Below are 20,918 nucleotides of genomic sequence, written 5' to 3'. Positions count from 1 at the left end.
TCAGGACCCACTTCCTGTTTGGCCATCAGGAGAAGCAACGGCCCCTCTGCACTGATCGCCACCTTCCCGACTCCATAGAGCCCTTCCCATTCTCCGAGCAGAACCCATAGCAGAAGCCCAGACCAGGAGCATGTATTGGCCACAGCTCTCTATCAGGGAAAGCCGCTCTCCCATCACCAAGGAGGAGATTGTAGCAGCAGGTGGGAGGATGAGCGGGAGCCGGTGTGGGGAGCAGTACGAGTACCGAGGCTGGCCTGTGAAGGGTTTCAGGTTTGTTTGGGCGCCCCCCCAAAAAAATATTGAACACCAGTCGCCACTGGCTGCTCCCCAGTCTTTTTGTTCACATTTAGCTTTAAGCCAGGGAATCTCCCGTCAAACAGCTAAATGAGGCAAGAGATACAGCACTGTGCTGAAAGCTGTTACCTACATGACAGCTTCCCAGCACAGGCACAGCCCACTCTGAGTACTTGTGTACCTCTGTATGCCAGATCAGTTGGTCTTAACTACTGCCAGATTCTCAAATGGAGAACTGTCTGTAATTCTTTATCTGTTAATGCCATAACAATCGATTTTTTAATGCAGTAGCAAGAACTACCTAAATTATCCATACACATCTGTAATGTTACCAACACTGGCGCAAATGCTTGCCTGAATTAGGCACATGTATTTCTTAAGGGTCCTACTGCCAGAAAACTTTAATTCGGGCCATTTTGAATTCCTCTGATAGTGTCTTGTCAATCACTGACCTTTAAAATTAGTTTGACCACATATTCATTTTCAATTGCAATTTACTCTTCCTGAGCTATGGCAACATTAATAAATACAAACGATAAAGCAGTAGAAATATTGGCTCATAACCCACTTTCTCCTTGAAAATTCCACATTGCGTACATAGACCAGCTCTACAGCCCCTGCTCCCAAAGGGACCTACAAGCTCCTGTCACACAGACACACACTGGAGGTAATTTGGTGAGACACTGGTGGATCATTTGGTCTGTATTTGGGTTGTGGCAGGATGTAGCTATTGGAAAACCACGCCAACACTAGGAAAACATACAAATATGAAGTGGATTTTAAGACTAAACAGAGCCGTGTATATCGCCCCGTAGCAACTTATTATCCTGTTTCAGCAATGTGTCTACACTAAAGCTTAAAATGTATTACCGCCATACTTGGATACAATTTTACATTTGTTAATCAGCCCAATTAGGCAGAATAACTTTCTGCGTTGTATGTGAACAGACTTTTAATCCAAAATGTGCTTTTCCTTGAGCCCCGGTGTCTTGTCAAGAAATGTCCGCCAGGAACTGCGCATGTGCAGTACAGAGCCGCCGAAAGCCACTGAACATCGGAATTTAGGATCAGCTGTAGACGGCGCCTGCGCACAATAGCCGACATTGTGCCTTACTCTCCCGATGCTCGTGCAAGTCTGCAAGGGGCGTATTTCTTCATGATGGGCATGCACCTGAGGAGCGGATGCCTACAGAAGGGGGCATATTTTGTAATGATGGGCAGTGCTATTGCTTGTGTTAGCTCGCTAACAGCACTGCCCTTCATTTCAAAATACACCCCCTTCTGTAGGCATCCGTCCCTCACAAGCGCCCATCATGTAGAATTTCGCCCCTTGCAGGAACCAGCGCAATTCCAATGCTGGATCCTGCATCGCATCTCCCTCGCAGGCAGTTCACACCGCCCTCTGCGAACCGCTGTGGGTGTCAATACAAAGTTAATGACACCCCCAGATAGGTTCGCAGATTGCAGTGCGAACTGTCAATTTGGACAGGAATCGGATCACATGGGTGTGAACACCCATGCGATCCGATTCCAGTGCAGGGAAAAAATGGTTCCTGTCCTATTTTCGTGCAAATCCAATGCAAGTTCAGCCATAGAACTGTGTGGCTGAACTCGCATTGAACAGACATTGCATGTGATCGGCACAGCAATGCAGTGCGAATCGAATGGGGTGTCTGACAGCGCATATGTGTGAACCCAGGCTTCATGTGAAAATTGCAAGTTCTTCTGAATAATAGAAACTGTGTATAGGGTCCTTTAAAAAAAACTCTGCTCCAAAGAAACAACTAGAAAGGTAAGAAATCATTTTTTTCGTTATTTTTAGGTATGATGTGTGAAAGGGGACACATAAGGTGGAGGTTCTCAAATTTGGCTGCAAGATGGAACACACTTTAAACTGGTTTGTAATTGGTTGGCACCATGGTTTACTGCACGCCAGCTGTATAAAAACAATCTTACTATGGAACACCTATGTAATTGAACAATGCTTGTCCAAAAATAATTCTTGTGACATTTTTAAATATTCAATAAATAGGAGCGAGGGCTTTTCTGTTGTAACACATGGTTGTGTTTTTCTAAGTCATACACTTTTTACATGTAAAACCAAGAACAGTCATGAATTACATTAAGCAAAAGTGAATTTGAATCATTATCTTGCACGCTGTTAAGCGATGATGGGAGTGCTGCTATTTTAATGAGGGTTGCATTACCTAGACCTAACATCTGCTGCTGTTAATCAACGGTCTGCTGGAGATGGAAAGGCACAGAGTCCCCAGGAGCTCTGCCCTTTCCTATACGACCAGTGCAGCTGTTGTGTACTCTAATCTACAGTGCAAATCACATTGGTCTAAATATAATCAGCAGGGTCGTTTTACACAGTCTAGTATAAAGTAAGTCTTTATTAAAAAATAAAAAGTCAAAGTCCATTTCCATAGATAATCACATGAAATAACATTACTTATCAGTAGCAAATTTACTTAGTGTTAGTTACCACTACTAACCATGTTAATTCACAGCACAGACTGCCAAGGAAAAAGCTGCATTTATAAACTTAAATTCTAAGTAAACCTACAGTACTATTATTCCATGATTAGTTACCAAGTGCACAGGACTAGTTTGTTAGCATGCTTTTCGATATGTATATTACATTACATCCTCATCTATCTGAAGAAGTTGCAGTGAGAGATCACTTGTGTTTATTTTCCATAATTACCTAGAAATATGTTCCTGTATCCAGCCCTGGCTGTCTCCTGTTAAGAGATAATATCCAAAGGGAGTTAAAGAAGCTGAAATTCAACAGTCCTGGTGATCCAAGGCACTTATCCAACAGGACAAGAGGAGGGTTATCCTGAAATTTAACGAAAATGATTGTATGAAGCTAAGTCAACCTGTCACCACTGAAGAAGCAGCATTTGTCAGTGGCAGGTCCTGTGTTATTTTGGGCACCCCACACCATGTGTCTACAAAGCAATTCACCTCATTGGACAGGAAAACTTCAGGCAAGTGCTCGTCATTCTTGCCATAGCTAGTTTTACATGGGAAATATACGTTGTCTGCTTTATTTCCTAAATTATTTCCTCTTCAGACTAATTTATTTGCATATGCATACAGATTGTTTTCAAATGTATTTTGCACAGGATTTAAACTAATAGGAATGCATGATAAAAGAAAGTCAATTATTATTAATGGGGATGTACTCAACCTTTTTTGCAACATAATTAACACTGCATTTTTACTTCCCTTGATTGGAAGCGCACAGCTACATTCCCCTCTTTTGTAAGCAGCTACAAAATGTAAAATGTAAAAACATATATAAAAATTTGACTATAATATCATCAAACACATGCGCTGACCAACCATCGCAAACACCTATTTCTATGAGCCCTTACACACACAAGATATCTCTATATACTGTACACATAAACAGCACCAAATAATAAATATAAAAGTTATGTGAATAAATATTTGGGGAAGGCATAACCAAGATTGGGAAAGTTCCCACGCAACCCTTGGCACGCTAAGGATAATAAATACTGTATGGTGAATAGTGGTTGTGGCCCGATTGCACAGTGGGAGAGGTTTAAAGGGTTAGGGTTAAATAAAACCTGAGCCTACTCTGCTCAGGGTCAAGAGTAAGTAAAGATGAGTTTGGACATTAGGAGTAAGTAACGCAGAGATTGCTGGGGGTTAGCAGTAAATATTGTCCAGAACGCAGGGGTAAAAATTAGGAAACGCACAGAGAGCAGAGCTTAGGAGTAAGTAATACACAGAGCACAGAATTCAGGATCCAATCCAATCCAATCCAATCCAAGAAAGAAAGATTGTGGAAAGAGAGAGAGGGAGAGGGCAGAAGAAAATAGGGAGAAAAGGGGGCAGAGAGAGAGGGGGAAAGAAGGAGAGAGTGGGGGGGAAGTGGGGGAAGATAGAGAGAAGGAGATGGATGAGAGAGTGAGGAAGAGAGGAAACGGGGGGGGGGGGGGGAAATAGTACTGAGAACAAAATGTGTTTACTGCTTACCTACCAATTATGAGCTCCCCAGGGCTCAGGCTTAGTGACCAAGCTTGATCTCCCCCATCATTTGGGCTGGCTTATGGCCCGTACACACAATCCAAATATCGTACAAAAACTGTAGTCGAGGAAGAATCGTACGATAATCGGATCCTTAGTACAGAGCTTTCGAAAGCCGATCACAACAATTCATCCAATATTATTCGATCGGACAAGCACGAAAATCTTCCTCGTATGATACCAGATCATATGATTTTCGTTTGGTCCGTATAGTTGTTGTCCGAAAATACAATACAAACACATTACAACACATGACATCACTCCTATTTTTGTGACTTTAGTAACTTATTCAATGTATACTTGCAACTATTAAGCGAGAAAAGTCGGACAATCTGTTGTCTGATTTTCGGATTGTGTGTATGGGCCATAAGACAGCTGCAGGCTATATTTTTAATATCTGCTCCTGATGTCCATTTCTCACACAACTTCAGAGTATGGCAGCAAGCAACCATTTAACCACTTGATCACTGGGCACTTAAACCCCCTTCCCAACCAGACCAATTTTCAGCTTTCAGTGCTCTCACATTTTGAATGACAATTATACTGTATGAAATGTTGTCCTTTTTTCACACAAATAGAGCTTTATTTTGGAGGTATTTAATCACTGTTTTATTTTTATTTTTTGCGCTATAAAAGAAAAAAGACTGAAAATTCTGTAAAAAAAAAAAAAAAATTTTCTTTGTTTCCGTTATAAAATTTAGCGAATTAGTAATTTTTCTTCGTACATTTTGGCCAAAATTTATACTGCTACATATTTTTGGTAAAAATAAGTACAAATTGGTGTATATTATTTGGTCTTTGTGAAAGTTATAGAGTCCACAAGCTATGGTGTCAATATCTGAAAATTGATCACACCTGAAGTACTGGCGGCCTGATCTCATTTCTTGAGACCCTACAATGCCAGAAAGTACAAATACCCCCCAAACGACCCCTTTTTGGAAAGAAGACATTTCAAAGTATTTAGAAAAAGGCATTGTGAGTTTTTTGAAGTTGTCATTTTTTCCCACAATTCTTTGCAAAATCAAGATTTTCCACAAAATTGTCATAATAGCAGGTTATTTCTCACACACAGCATATGCATACCACAAATTACACACCAAAACACATTCTGCTATTACTCCCGAGTATGGCGATACCACATGTGTGAGACTTTTACACAGCGTGGCCACATACAGAGGCCCAACATGCAGGGAGCACCTTCAGGCGTTCTGAGGCACCCAGGCCAATTCTCACATTTCTCTCCTACATGTAAAAATCATCATTTATTTGCTAGAAAATTACATATAACCCCAAAACATTATTTATATATATATATATATATATATATATATATATATATATATATATATATATATTTTTAGCAAAGGCCCTAGAGAATACAATGGCGGTCGTTGCAACTTTTTATCTTGCAAGGTATTTGCGTAGCAATTTTTCGAATGTGTTTTTTTGGGTTTTGTGCTTTAAAAAAAAAAAACCAGTAAAGTTAGCCCAATGTTTTTGCATAATGTGAAAGATGAAGTTATGCAGAGTAAATAGATACCTAACATGTCACCCTTCAAAATTTCACACGCTCGTGGAATGGCGCCAAACTTCGCCATTTAAAATTCCCCATAGGCAACACTTTACATTTTTTTACTGGTTACATGTTTTGAGTTACAGAGGAGGTCTAGGGACAAAATTATTGCTCTCGCTCTAACTTTTGCTGCGATACCTTAAGTGTGGTTTGAACACCGTTTTCATATGTGGGTGGGACTTACGTATGCGTGCACTTCTGCATGCAAGCACACGGAGACTGTAAACATCCCTTGTAATAGGAATATGGCATGACAGGTCCTCTTTACAGTGAGATATGGGGGTCAATAAGACCCCGCATCTCACCTTTAGGCTGGGAAGCCTGAAATAAATAAAATAAAAAAATAGATCCTGGCTTTGATCGGATCAGTGATTTGGTAGAAGCACCGGAGGGAGGCATGTCCCCTCTCGCCTCCTGTAAGAATGATCAAGCGGTGGAACAGCCACCATGATTATTCCTATGGTGTAGTGAATCGTCGGCTGAAAAAGCTGATATCTGAATGATGCCTGTAGCTGCTACTTTTTTTCAAGTACTCGCCGATACCGAATACCGATACTTGTTTTTAATGTCATGTGACAGTGGAGGTATTTTTTTTTTTTTTAACACAATGTTCTTTTTTCTTTCTTTTTTAGGGGGGGGGGGGTTGTAGTGGATTGTCAGTGTGTTTTTTTATTATTATTTACATTTTTTGTGTTAATTATTTATTTATTGCAAAAAAAAAAATCTTTTTTTTTTTTTAATCAGCCCTGTTGGGGGGGCTTTGGTGAGATATCGTGGGTCTTAACAGACCTCTGACATCTCCCCTTTAAGACAGAGAAAGGGACTAAAGACACAGATTCCTCAGTCCCTTTCTCTGCAGCCTCAGCTAAAATGAATGGACAGAAGCTCCTCTCCATTCATAAACTGAAGCATCGGAATCACAGTTACGATGCTCAGTTATGTGAATGGACAGTCAGTGATCACTGACTCTGTTCATTCGGAAAAGGTAGGAGCCGGATTTAGCGGCTCCTACCTTCACTCTCCTTTCTGACAAATTGAGGAGGGAGAGCGGCATGGAGGGGGGGGGGGGAGAAGACGGCTCGGGGGGAGAGCACAGCACGGAGGGGGACAGAAGACGGCACGGGGAGAGAAGATGGCACGGGGAGCACAGCACGGAGTTGGACAGAAGATGGCACGGGGAGCACAGCACGGAGTTGGACAGAAGACGGCAGGGGGAGAGAAGATGGCACGGGGGACGGCACGGGGGAGAGAAGATGGCACGGGGGGAAGCACAGCACGGAGGGGGACAGAAGACGGCACGGGGGGAGAGAAGATGGCACGGGGGAGAGCACAGCAGGGAGGGGGAGAAGACGGCTCGGGTGGAGAGAAGATGGCACGGAGGGGGACAGAAGACAGCAGGGGGGGAGGAGCACAGCACAGAGGGGGACAAGACGGCATGGGGGACGAGAAGACAGCACAGGGGATGAGAAGACAGCACAGGGGAGGAGAAGACAGCACAGGGGGAAGACAGCAGGGGGGAAAACAGCAGGGGGGATGAGAAGACAGCAGGGGGATGAGAAGACAGCACGTGGGATGAGAAGACAGCACGTGGGATGAGAAGACAGCACGGGGGAGAAGACAACACTGAGAAGACTTGTAACTCCCCCCACCACCCAATACCTGACTGATCAGGTAACGGGTGAAGCATCGGAGCATTTCCCCCGACTACAAGTACTCGGGAAATGCTCGGTATCGCTACCGATACCGGTCGGTATCGGGACATCCCTAGTTAAAACGCATTTTTTTATAACACAAAGTTGTCCATTTATACAATATTTCAAACACATAGCATGTACATACCAAAAATGACACCCCAAAATCGATTCTCCTACTCCTCCTGAGTACAGCGATACCACATGTGTCAGACTTCCACAGCCTGGCCACATACAGAGGCCGAGTACAGCCGAGTATAGCAAAGTATGGCTGAGCATGGCCGAGTATGGCTGGGACTGGGTACGACTGGGTATAGCAGAGTATGGCTGGGTATGGCTGTGTATTGCAGAGTATGGCTGAGTATGGCTGGTTATTGCACAGTATGGCTGGGTATTGCAGAGTATGGCTGGGTATGACTGGGTATCACTGAGTATGGCCGGGTATTGCAGAGTATGGCAGGGTATTGCAGAGTATGGCAGGGTATTGCACTGCATCTAATATTGAAGTACATAGTTCGTAGTTTTTTTATCAGCTTATACCCCTTGACACTGACCTCACTCAAATATGCGGCCCCACTAGACTATTTTTTTTCCGTGGGGTGGCATATTTGTGTATCTCCCATTGTGATGGGAGCATGCCGCAGCAATCTCATTGAGAGTTCCGGGCTCCGTACTAAAGTTTGGGACTCGAAACATCCGATTTTGGATCACATGATCACTGCGACAGCCTCGGATTGGCTACCACAGTGATTAATCACTGTGAAGCCCACCCCAATATTTTCTCTCTTTGTGAATGGAGGAGAGAGATGCATGGTATCTCTCAGGCCCCGTACACACCATCGGATCTATCCGCTGAAAGCGGTCCACCGGACCGTTTTTAGCGGACAGATCCGCTGCGTCCGGCTGCCGGATTTCTGTCTGATAGTTGTACACACCATCAGACAGAAATCCGCACGTAAACAATACGCGGGGCGTGGCCGCGCCGTCGCCGCAACGATGACGCGGCGACGTGGGCGGCCTTGAAGTTTAAAGCTTCCACGCATGCGTCGATTCAGTACGACGAATGCGGGGGATGGCGGTCGGTCGGACGTGTCCGGTGAGTCTGTACAGACGACCGAACACGTCCGACGGATAGATTTCCAGAGGACAGATTGGTTAGCATGCTAACCAATTTTGGTCCGCTGGAAACTGTCCGATCCGCCGGACAATTGTCCGCTCGGGCCTACACACGACCGGATCGGTCCGCTGGAACTGGTCTGTCGGACCAGTTTCAGCGGATAGATCCGGTCGTGTGTACGGGGCCTAACTTTCCTTACAGAGAAAACAAAAATAGTGTGCGTAAATTTTTTTTTTTTTGTAATTAGTATCAGTGTAAGTCTTGGTGTGTTTTAGGTATGATAAAAAAAATGTCCACTATTGTTTCTGGGCTGTACTACAGTTACAAACAACTAACATACACATTTGTGGTATCACTGCGATCATCAGGAGCAGGAGAATTTATTTTGGGTTGTTCTTTGGTGGAAGGTTCTGGTAGCAGAAATAAATATACAGCTACATTTAAAAAACCTCCAACACTACTGTACCTTGTCTGTATCAAATTGTCCGACAGTTTGCGGGTTAGATATGTGAGTTTGTGGGTTAGATATGTCTCGCCATTGTATCTGAATCTGACCCATAGTATTTTTGTCAATTGACACACAGTTGATGCATATCTGTGATTTATTGCTGTGTGTTTGAATGACATTCATTTTGCTACTTCTCACTTATTCACTTGGTGGAATTTCATCATATATGGACTTCGTTACACATAAGGGCCCGGATTCACAAAGCAATTACGCCGACGTATCTTGAGATACGCCGCGTAAGTGTAACTATGCGGAAAACTATGAAGAAAAAAAACCCATAAATCTATCCGATAGTTTGTAGACAATATAACTTTTGCTTAAACCAATCTATATATACGCTTATTGGCAATTTCTTTTTTTACCAAAAACATGTAGCAAAATACATATTGGCCTAAATTTATGAAGAAATTCGATTTTTCTTTTATTTTCATAGCGCAAAAAAATAAAAATGCAGAGGTGATCAAACACCACCAAAAGAAAGCTCTATTTGTGGGGAAAAATTACATAAATGTATCCAGCAGGTGATTGACGTAATGACAAAAACAACCTCACCCCGTCGCATAAGGAGCGTCACGAGTTGCCGAAAGAAGCCGAATGGCAAGTCGGCGCTATACGGCCCCTGCGCACCGACGTTCGGCTTCTTTCGGCAACTTGTGACTCTCCTTATGCGACGGGGGAAGGTCGTTTTTGTTATCACGTCAATCACCTGCTGGATAGGAACGCCCACTCCCGCGGGAGTCCCGACCCGTAAAAATAAAAATGCAGAGGTGATCAAACACCACCAAAAGAAAGCTCTATTTGTGGGGAAAAATTACGTAAATGTTATTTGGGTACAGTGTTGCATGACAGCACAATTATCAGGTAAAGTTACGGAGTACCGTATTGCAAAAAATGGGCTGGTCATCAAGGAGGGTAAATCTTCCAAATAGGGCTGTACGTAAGTTACGTTCACGTCGAAAGCATTGACAGTTTGCGGCGTAATTCGGAGCATGCGCACTTGGAAATGTTCACGGACGGTGCATGCGCCGTTCGTAAGAAACGTCAATGACGTGGGGTCACAAGTAATTTAAAGCGGGGGTTCACCCTAAAAACTATTTTCTAACATTACATCCAGCTCACTCTCTACATTGACAGTATGCCGTTTGTTTTTTTGTTTTTGCTATACATACCTCGTGCAGCTATTTTCTTCCCCGGCTTACGGGTCGGGATTCCTGCGGGAGTGGGCGTTCCTATCCAGCAGGTGATTGACGTAATGACAAAAACAACCTCACCCCGTCGCATAAGGAGCGTCACGAGTTGCCGAAAGAAGCCGAATGTCGGCAAGTCGGCGCTATACGGCCCCTGCGCACCGACGTTCGGCTTCTTTCGGCAACTTGTGACTCTCCTTATGCGACGGGGGAAGGTCGTTTTTGTCATCACGTTAATCACCTGCTGGATAGGAACGCCCACTCCCGCGGGAGTCCCGACCCGTAAAAATAAAAATGCAGAGGTGATCAAACACCACCAAAAGAAAGCTCTATTTGTGGGGAAAAATTACGTAAATGTTATTTGGGTACAGTGTTGCATGACAGCACAATTATCAGGTAAAGTTACGGAGTACCGTATTGCAAAAAATGGGCTGGTCATCAAGGAGGGTAAATCTTCCAGAGGTCAAGTGGTTAGTATCAGATAGAGATATAGACACCGGCCCGGATTCAGATACGAGTTACGACGGCGTATCTTCGGATACGCCGTGGTAACTTTGAGTGTGCGGGGTCGTATCTATGCGCCTGATTCTTAGAATCAGTTACGCATAGATTTCCCTAAGATCCGACCGGCGTTGTATATTTTACGCTGGACGCTAGGTGGCGCTTCTGTAGATTTCCGCGAGGAATATGCAAATTAGGTAGATACGCCGATTCAGAAACGTACGTCCGCCCGACGCATTTTTTTACATCGTTTACATAAGGCTTTTTTCGGCATAAAGTTACCCCTCATAAAGCAGGGGTAAGTCGTGTTAGGTATGGACGTCGGAAACGGCGTCGTATTTTACGTCGTTTGCGCAAGTCGTTCGCAAATAGGGCTGTACGTAAGTTACGTTCACGTCGAAAGCATTGACAGTTTGCGGCGTAATTTGGAGCATGCGCACTTGGAAATGTTCACGGACGGTGCATGCGCCGTTCGTAAGAAACGTCAATTACGTGGGGTCACAAGTAATTTAAAGCGGGGGTTCACCCTAAAAACTATTTTCTAACATTACATCCAGCTCACTCTCTACATTGACAGTATGCCGTTTGTTTTTTTGTTTTTGCTATACATACCTCGTACAGCTATTTTCTTCCCCGGCTTACGGGTCGGGACTCCCGCGGGAGTGGGCGTTCCTATCCAGCAGGTGATTGACGTAATGACAAAAACAACCTCACCCCGTCGCATAAGGAGCGTCACGAGTTGCCGAAAGAAGCCGAATGGCAAGTCGGCGCTATACGGCCCCTGCGCACCGACGTTCGGCTTCTTTCGGCAACTTGTGACTCTCCTTATGCGACGGGGGAAGGTCGTTTTTGTCATCACGTCAATCACCTGCTGGATAGGAACGCCCACTCCCGCCGGGAGTCCCGACCCGGAAGCCGGGGAAGAAAATAGCTGTACGAGGTATGTACAGCAAAAAAAAAAAAAAAACGGCATACTGTCAATGTAGAGAGTAAGCTGGATGTAATGTTAAAAAATCGTTTTTAGGGTGAACCCCCGCTTTAAATAAAACACGCCCACATCATCCACATTTGAATTAGGCGGGCTTACACTACGCCGCCGTAACTTAGGGCGCAAGTTCTTTCTGAATACGGAACTTGCGCCCTAAATTACGGCGGCGTAGTGTATCTGAGATACGCTACGCCCGCCGATAGATACGATAATGTATCTGAATCTGGGCCACCCAGATAATAATCTCCAAACACTGTATCATATATAGTCTTCCTTTTATGATCATGCCATATCCATGAATCTCTGTGTTCATAGAATGAAAAAATAAATCTAAAGCCTTGTTTACACGCACGGGATTCCCGGCGGTAAAAATTCCGCCGAGACAACCGAGAACCTGCTCGGTAACTTTTTCCCCCTACACACTGGGTTTCCCCGACAGGAAAACTGCCATGAGAGCTTTGGTTGGGAATCCCGGCCGTGTGTATACTCCATCACAGTGTTTCCCATAGGAAAACTGGCGGGTTAAAAAACAGCGGGAAAAAAGAGAGCTGGTTCTCTATTTTTTTTCAGCAGTTTTCTTGTCTGAAAAACTGCGATTGAGCATACACATGGCCGGTTTTCCCGGGCAAAAGCTCTCATGGCAGTTTTCCCGGGCAAAAGCTGTCATCGCAGTTTTCCCAACAGAAAAAACGGTCGTGTGTACGAGGCTAAATAGTGTATAAACATTTCAAATAAAAATATTGCACATCTAAAAACATGCACTTTACACTTACATTATGAAAGTGCAGAAAGCACTATGATAGCATTAGCTTTCCAGGACAAACATGTAATCCTGCCTCTCCTACTACAACCAAACCAGCTATTAATCCTTACTCTACATGGGTTATACAGTCAAACCTTGGATTGAGAGTACATTGGTTTGAGAGCGTTTTGCAAGACAAGTAAAATGTTTTAATACATTTTGATTTAATATACAAGCGATGTCTTGATAAAAGAGTAGCATCATGTCACAACTGAGTATAAAAAAGAAGAGAGGAGACTCTAAGTGTAGCAATATGGTTACATTTAAAGGAGTTCTCTAAGCTAAAACGTTTAACCCCCGCTGTGCCCGGGCTGTAAAACTATACAAAATAAACTTTCACTTACCTGCCTACGATCCCCCGTTGTTCCGTTATCGCCGCCCGTGCTCCGGTTCCTCTCAGCTTCCTCTTCCTGCGGGTCGGTGACTCACCGTGCGCTCAGTCTATCAGCGGCCGCAGCAATGTCCCGCCGCGGCCGCTGATAGGCTGAGCGCACGGTGAGTCACCGACCCGCAGGAAGAGGAAGCTGACAGGAACCGGAGCACGGGCGGCGATAACGGAACAACGGGGGATCGTAGGCAGGTAAGTGAAAGTTTATTTTGTATAGTTTTACAGCCCGAGCACAGCGGGGGTTAAAAGTTTTAGCTTAGAGAACTCCTTTAATGAAGGTACAACATTTAGCAACTTATTGCTACACTAAGGCCTCGTACACACGACCGAACATGTCTGCTGAAACTGGTCCGCGGACATGTTCGGTCGTGTGTAGGGCTGACCGGACCGGATTCACGGCCTAGCGGACAGGTTTCCAGCGGACAAATGTTTCTTAGCATGCTAAGAAACATGTCCGCTGGAACCATGTCCGTCGGACATGTCCGATGGTCAGTACGACTCATCGGACATGTCCGCTCGGCCGAAATTTCTCGCATGCGTCGAAGTGATTCGACGCATGCGTGGAAGCATTGAACTTCTGGGGTCGCGTACGTCGCCGCCACGTCACCGCGTATCCTGTGCACGGGGGATTTGGTCTGATGGTGTGTACAGCCATCAGACCAAATGATCCCAGCGGACATGTCCGATGAAAAAGGTCCGGCGGACCGTTTTCATCGGACCGGTCCCGTCGTATGTACGCCTTAGGCCCCATACACACGGGAGGATTTATCCGCGGATACGGTCCAGCGGACCGTTTCCGCGGATAAATCCTCTCGAGGATTTCAGCAGATTTTAATGCGATGGAGTGTACTCACCATCGCATTGAAATCCGCGCCGAAATCCTCTGGCGATGACGTGTCGCGCCGTCGCCGCGATTATGACGCGGGGACGCTGTCATATAAGGAATTCCACGCATGCGTCGAATCATTACGACGCATGCGGGGGATCCCTTCGGACGGATGGATCCGGTGAGTCTATACAGACCAGCGGATCCATCCGTTGGGATGGATTCCAGCAGATGGATTTGTTTGGCATGTCAGCAAATATTCGATCTGCTGGAATCCATCCCAGGGGAGAAATATCCGCGGAAACAGATCCGCTGGAGTGTACACACCATAGGATCTATCCGCTGAAACCCATTTGCTGGGATTTTTCAGCGGATGGATTCTATCGTGTGTATGGGGCCTTAGAGGTACCTCTCTTTTATACCCTGTAAAAAAATGCTTTGATATACAAGTGCTTTGGATTACAAGCATGTTTCTGGAACAAATTATGCTCGCAAACCAAGGTTTTACTGTATAGGCTCATCTCTGAATGTGTAAGGCCGAGTACACAAGGTCGGTCAAAACCAATGGAAACGGACTGAAGGACCGTTTCATCGGTCCAACCTGATGGTGTGTGGGCCCCATCGGTCAGTTATCCTTTGGTCAAAAATTTTAGAACTTGCTTTAAAATTGAACCGATGGACGCCTAACCGATAGCTCAAAAACAACGGTTAGTATGCAAAAGCATCGGTTAAAAACCTGCGCATGCTCAGAATCAAGTCGACGCATGCTTAGAAGCATTGAACTTCATTTTTCTCAGCACGTCGTTGTGTTTTACGTCACCGCGTTGGACTCGATCGTTTTTTTAACTGATGGTGTGTAGGCACATCAGACCATCAGTCCGCTTCATCGGACCGTTCTCATCAGATGGACCGACCGTGTGTACGCGGCCTTAGAGGTCACATGATAGCATTATAACTTTGTCCTTCGCTATACGTTTCATCCAATGACTTCTACAGGGCAAAATTCAAGCTGTGGGCACCAACCAGCGCAGTCAATGTTTTAATCGGCTGTTGCCAAAGGAGCGGGTTGGAAAATGTATTGATGTTCGGTTATTCTAACAACCATGGGTGTCGGCTGTCAGGATGGATGGAGGAACATATTAAAATCTATTAGGCCTCGTACACACGACTGGATCTATCCGCTGGGATTGATCCGCGGATCAGTTCCAGCAGACAGGTCCGGTCGTGTGTACGTCCGAGTGGACATTTCCCGGCAGATAAAAATCCAGCCGACGGATTCCCATCGGATAAAAATGTCTTCGCATGCCAAGAAATCTATCCGCTGGAATCCAGTCCAGCGGACTGATCCGGTCGTCTGTACAGACTCAGCGGATCAGTCCGTCCGCTCCCCTCCCTGGCATGCGTCGTAATGATTCGACGCATGCGTGGAAGTATTTACCTTCCAGCGGCGCGCACGTCGCCGCGTCATCGGCGCGGCGACGGCGCGACACGTCACCTCGGATGTATTCCGCGCGGATTTCGATCTGATGGTGTGTACAGCCATCAGATCCAAATCCGCCAGCGGATATCCTCTCGTGTGTACGGGGCCTTAGAGATTCTCCTGGCCAGGCAGCTTTTTTCTTCTGTACATGTGTGCAAAAATCATATTCATTTCTGTGAAGAAGCTGTCCACTGTTGGATATGAGACTAGCTCTCCATAGGAATTATTAGGATTTTTGTGTGCATGTGCAAAAGAAGCTGCCCGACTGATATAGTATTCAGTGGTGGCTGCGTGGCTCTCAGGAGAAATCTGGCAGGCAGCGAGGACAGGTAAGTGTAACATTTTGGGGGAGGTCTCACCTAATTAATAACTATGCAAAAGTGAAAATACCCTATAATATTTCAAATGATAATAAGATAATAGGCTAATTCAGTTGCAACAAAACACCTTTATTTTTGGTCTGGCGAAAATGGAGAACACCTCTGTAAGGGTTTCTATTGCTGCGTGTGTGTTGTCTGGGCCAAAGAGACCCTGTTTATATGGGTGTGGCAAAGTGTAACCAAGACCTTAAAGCGGAGGTTCACCCAAATAACATGTAAATAAGATCATATTCTTTATACTTCAAACATGTACAGTATGCCCTTTTTTGGGCTGTACATACCTTATTATGGCTATTTTCCACCCGGCTTCCGGGTACTCACTCCCCCGGGAGTAGGCGTTTCTATGCAGAGGCGCAATGTCATCTGGGACTTTGCCCAGATGATTGACGTCCTTGAGAAAAAGTTCCCCCCCCGCTGCCCCCCTATTGCGTAGGCGCGTCACAAGAGTCACGAAGTTTCCGAAAGTAGCCGAACTGCGAGTCAGCTCTACACGGCGCCTTCGAACCGACTGCGCAGACGCCGTATAGAGCTGACTCGCAGTTCGGCTACTTTCGGAAACTCCGTGACTCTCGTGACGCACCTACGCAATAGGGGGGCGCGGGGGGGAAATTTTTCTCAAGGACGTCAATCATCTGGGCGAAGTCCCAGATGACATTGCGCCTCTGCATAGAAACGCCTACTCCCGCGGGAGTGAGTACCAGGAAGCCGGGTGGAAAATAGCCATAATAAGGTATGTACAGCCAAAAACAAAGGGCATACTGTACATGTTGGAAGTATAAAGAATATGATCTTATATACATGTTATTTGGGTGAACCTCCGCTTTAAGCAAGGAGATAAATCCTTCATATGGGAACACATCCAAAAAAAACACATCCAAAAACAAATATCTTACAAAAGGTTCTAACCCTGCCCCACTATTTCCAAAACTAGAAAAAAAAAATGTTGACTCATTTGTGAGAGGGGTCATTTTATCCGATGAGAGCATACAATAACCCTATGGACTATATTGAACACTGGGACTTATAAGCCAATTGCTGGTTTTGATTATTATACTGTATATAAAAAAATCTTTTACTGGAGCTGCGTTTTAGCTAAATGTACATGTATTTTTACATTTTATACATCACCCAGAACAAATATCTGCAGTAATTTATTTCCTGTCAATACAGGGCTACATAGGTTCTGCCTCAGCACCCTTTCTCACCCTGCCAGGCAATAAGGTAGGAATTCAATGGAGTTCTGATTCCATGTACATAAGGTTTTATGTGAAACCAACATTTTCAGTGTCTTCCTACAATACAAATTATTATATTGGACTACAACATGAATATATGTGAACGTTGCCAATACAATTTATTCAATTTTGGTAATATATACAGTATATTGTGTCAGATTTGACTTTTTGGAAAAATACATTTATTTTGGATTTTGTCCTGGTTCATTCAGAAGTGATGAGATTCTATGCCAGGAAAACATCTTGGAACTAGGAAAGATGAAGCATTCTGACTGGATCATTGTCCGTGGTTTGTCATTATTAAAGAATGAAGATGGCATCTAAGGTATAATCTTAGCCAAACATACCAGTGAGAGTAGAGTCTGACAGTGCGTACCCAGTGGCTCAACATGCCATACTTTTCTCCCAACTAGAGAGATCTATAACCGTTATTAGCAGGAGTGTTGAATACACTGCACATTTATAATAATAAACATAAGACAGAAGTAGTCATTGTGAGCTTTAAAGAAGCCAAGCCTAGCATCAGGGAGGCGAAGACAGGTAACAGAACTCAGGAACTCTGCTGACTCCCAGAAGTGCCCTGTCAGCCTTGAAGCTGGAATGTACTCCGGTTTCAGGAAGGATAGGAGAAGCACAGTTTTGCAGATTACTGTCTCAGCCAAGAGTACCAGCAACTGTTGTTTCTGACAGTGCGTACCCAACGGCTCAGCATTCCATACTAGTTCACTGTCCAGTAAAAAAGAAATAGATAGTGCACATCAACAAGGCCAGAGCATATAAAGCAGGTGCTGGGTTAGTATTCATACTATACCTATTAAAACATAAAGAAGGACACAATACAAGGAAGATCAGTTTACCCACATTACTGATGGGTCTACAGTTCTGTCACCTAGCCCATTTGTTCTTAAGAAGACCATTATGACCTAACAGAATGAAATCGTTATCGACTGATACATTTTATACTGCATTTATTTCATATCAAGATCTAAGCTGTAACAAACTGCTTGGAGATGCTCGTCTTCATTGTATAACTTTTTTTAAAATAAAAAAATTACTTTACAAAAATCAATGAAACAGCAGATTTCCCCACAACATGTACACAAATTCTACCCACATTTTTGAAGAATGCAGGGCTTAACAACTACTGTATATGAAGTAGAAATGTGGATGCGGATATGGAATTACACTTCATTATTCTCATGGGAGATTTCAAACTGAAAATGTATATGACTCTTAACATGTAGACACAAGTTAAATGAAAAGGTTCATTGGGGTTCCCAAGAGCCCCAAGCGCATCAGATTCAGGCACCAGTGCTATGGATTATAAATCTTAAAGCAACCAAAGTCACTTATCCAGCGCTTAGATAAAATACTCCAATTGAAATAAAATACTTAAATAAAAAAAAAAAATGAAGAAACAGGCTGCTGCTATATTATCAAATACTGTCTTTATAAACATAAGTGTAAAAGGTTAATCTCCAATGATCCGCAAGGCCAAAGCAGTGCTCTTCAGTGTATTAATACTGAAATGAACACATTTTATAGTGATACACCCTGTGACAGAAAAGTCCAACTAAAACTTAATGCTATTGAGTATAGTGTTATGCTGTACAGTATGATTACACCATGAGATGGATTTTTTTTCTATGTTATTGTAAGTGCAATGTAAAAAGGGAGGCCTTTTTGTGGGAATAAAACTTTTAAATGGGTTCACGCTATGAGGATTGTTCTTTTCACTATGCCATGAGCTAATGAGTCTGCCAGTGGCATCAGAGCTCAAATGATCAGAGGAATTTAGGGATTTGCATCAACTGCTCAGGAGCACAGTCTATTTGACTTCAGTAAATAAACTCCAGTATGTAGTCAAGAGCACATGTAGTTAGGACCTTACACATATAAAGGCTTATTAATCTAAATATCTCAACATGCAGGTGGTATTATGGGTTCCATGAACGATTAACAATTTTTGCTTCCCAATAAGTAACCATCCTAGCTAGCAGGATCTCTGGGACCACAGCAATGAAACTGAGGCTTGGATCAGGCCAATGGTGAGGGCTGGAATGCGGCGCCGGGCGTGATGACATCACTGGTGGGTTGCGTCAGCGTTTCGGAGCATGCAAGAAGAAGGTAGAAAAGAAGCTCCACCTAAGTGCAATAATAAAACAGTTTTTAATAGACGATCACACTTACAAGAGAAAACAAGTTAAAAGGCTTATCTGTGGGGGCGTGACCAAGATGGCGACCGGGCTGGACGTCTAAGAGCGGAGCTCTGCACTAAGGGACGGGATATCATCCTGTTACTTCACCCTGACCTAGCTAAGACCCCTCTAACCTTCCTCATCGGCTTGTGTCAATGGTCCAGCCTCACAAGAACAAATGGGGGGGGGGGGGGACTCAAAAATCACAACGCCGGCCCGATATTCTGGAACGGCTGTGCACGTGGAGGAGACTTCCAATATGGCGACGCAAACCTCTGAGGGTGACCCAACCCTCACAGAGAATGCTAACTTTGCGGCACTCATGCAGGCCATCAATGGATGCCAGGCAGTGCTCACCACTAAGATTGACTACCTGCAGATCGAAATGGGCCTTATGAGAAATGACTATGAAAAGATCCGCCGGCAGGTGGATGAGGCTGAACGTCACGTGGGGGACACAGAGGACACGGTGAGAGATCCCACTGCCACCCTGCATACTGTCCAGGTCCGGCTGAAACACTTGGAGGCTAAATCAGAAGATGCTGAGAACCGTAAACGACGCAATAATTTACGGATCATTAGACTCCCTGAGGGGACTGAAGGCCCCGACATCCCTGCCTTCACTGAACATCTCATTTCCACAGCACACTCTTCCCCCAGGCGCCCTTTTCATCTCACTTTGTTGTCGAGCGGGCTCATAGGATGCCTCCAACCTGCAGGCCTCTGGGGACACCCCCACGCACATTCATCTTTAAATTGATTAACTTTTGGGACCAGGATCTCAATCTGAGAGGCCCGTAAGATGGATTCCATCCGCCATGAAGTTGACCGCCTCATGTTTTTCCCGGACTTCTCGGTGGATACTCAAAAACGGCGGAAGTTGTTTGATGCGGTCAAGCAATCCCTTTGTTCTCGCAACATCAAGTACAGTATGTTACTCCCGGCACGCTTGCGGTTGGTCGATGGCGAATCGATCTGGTTCTTCGCTGCACCAGAGGAAGCAGCGCAATGGGTGAATACCCTCCCACGTGTATGATACGGAGACCTCGCGACCCTAGGCCGGGTCTGCACCATCTGAGTTACTACCTACTTTGTGATTTCTTACATTTTTCCTGCTCTTGGGTGCTGGGGACATCTCCGCCGAGTGTCCGGTGTTGCCCCTTTTTCATTTCCTGCCATTCATCCAGATGGCTGGCTGGACTTATTTTCCCAGGACCTTCTGAACCTGCTCAGGGAGGGGACCGGCTGCTGGACACAGGTAACTGCTCTACTTGAACCCTGAACTCACAGACGATGGTCTGGCACCCCTCCCTGGGGCCCTGTGGCTTTTCTTTTCCACTCATCTTTGTACCACTGTCCCGGGATTGCAGTCATTCCCTTGGCTCTGCCAAGGCACCCAGTTTTGTGGCCATCCTGCTTGGCCAGGTTGTCACCCAAGAGAACATATTGGACAGTTATTAGTGCCTTACCTTGTTCATTTGTGCAGCCTGGCGCTACACACAAGCAGCTCAAGTTTGTACCCCTGGCACACCTAGGAGATCCACGATCCTTTTTTTCTCCTGCTCGGTTGGCGGCATCTCTGCTACACCCCCTATGCACCTAATGCCTGGGTGCTCATCGCCTACTTGACTTATGTTCATGACCCTATGTGGTTCCTAACCATGCTTGTTGGGGGGATCCAGGTG

General features: G+C 44.9%; 1 protein-coding gene across 7 annotated transcripts in view; it reads right to left on the bottom strand.

Annotated features, from left to right (window-relative positions):
• MYPN (myopalladin) overlaps positions 1-20,918 on the bottom strand; it is a 207,582-nt gene that overhangs the window by 121,374 nt on the left and 65,290 nt on the right. Inside the window, exon 1 of one of the 7 annotated variants that reach the window (XM_040362171.1) lies at positions 3,005-3,216. The exons of the other annotated variants lie outside the window; for them this stretch is intronic. The gene's annotated coding sequence lies outside the window, so the exon portion shown is untranslated. Of the gene's footprint in view, positions 1-3,004; positions 3,217-20,918 lie in introns of those variants that run through there. 7 annotated transcript variants of the gene reach the window in all.

The sequence above is a fragment of the Rana temporaria genome, chromosome 8 (genome assembly GCF_905171775.1).
Source record: "Rana temporaria chromosome 8, aRanTem1.1, whole genome shotgun sequence".
Lineage (NCBI taxonomy): Eukaryota > Metazoa > Chordata > Amphibia > Anura > Ranidae > Rana > Rana temporaria.
This window is presented reverse-complemented; position numbering and strand designations above follow the sequence as displayed.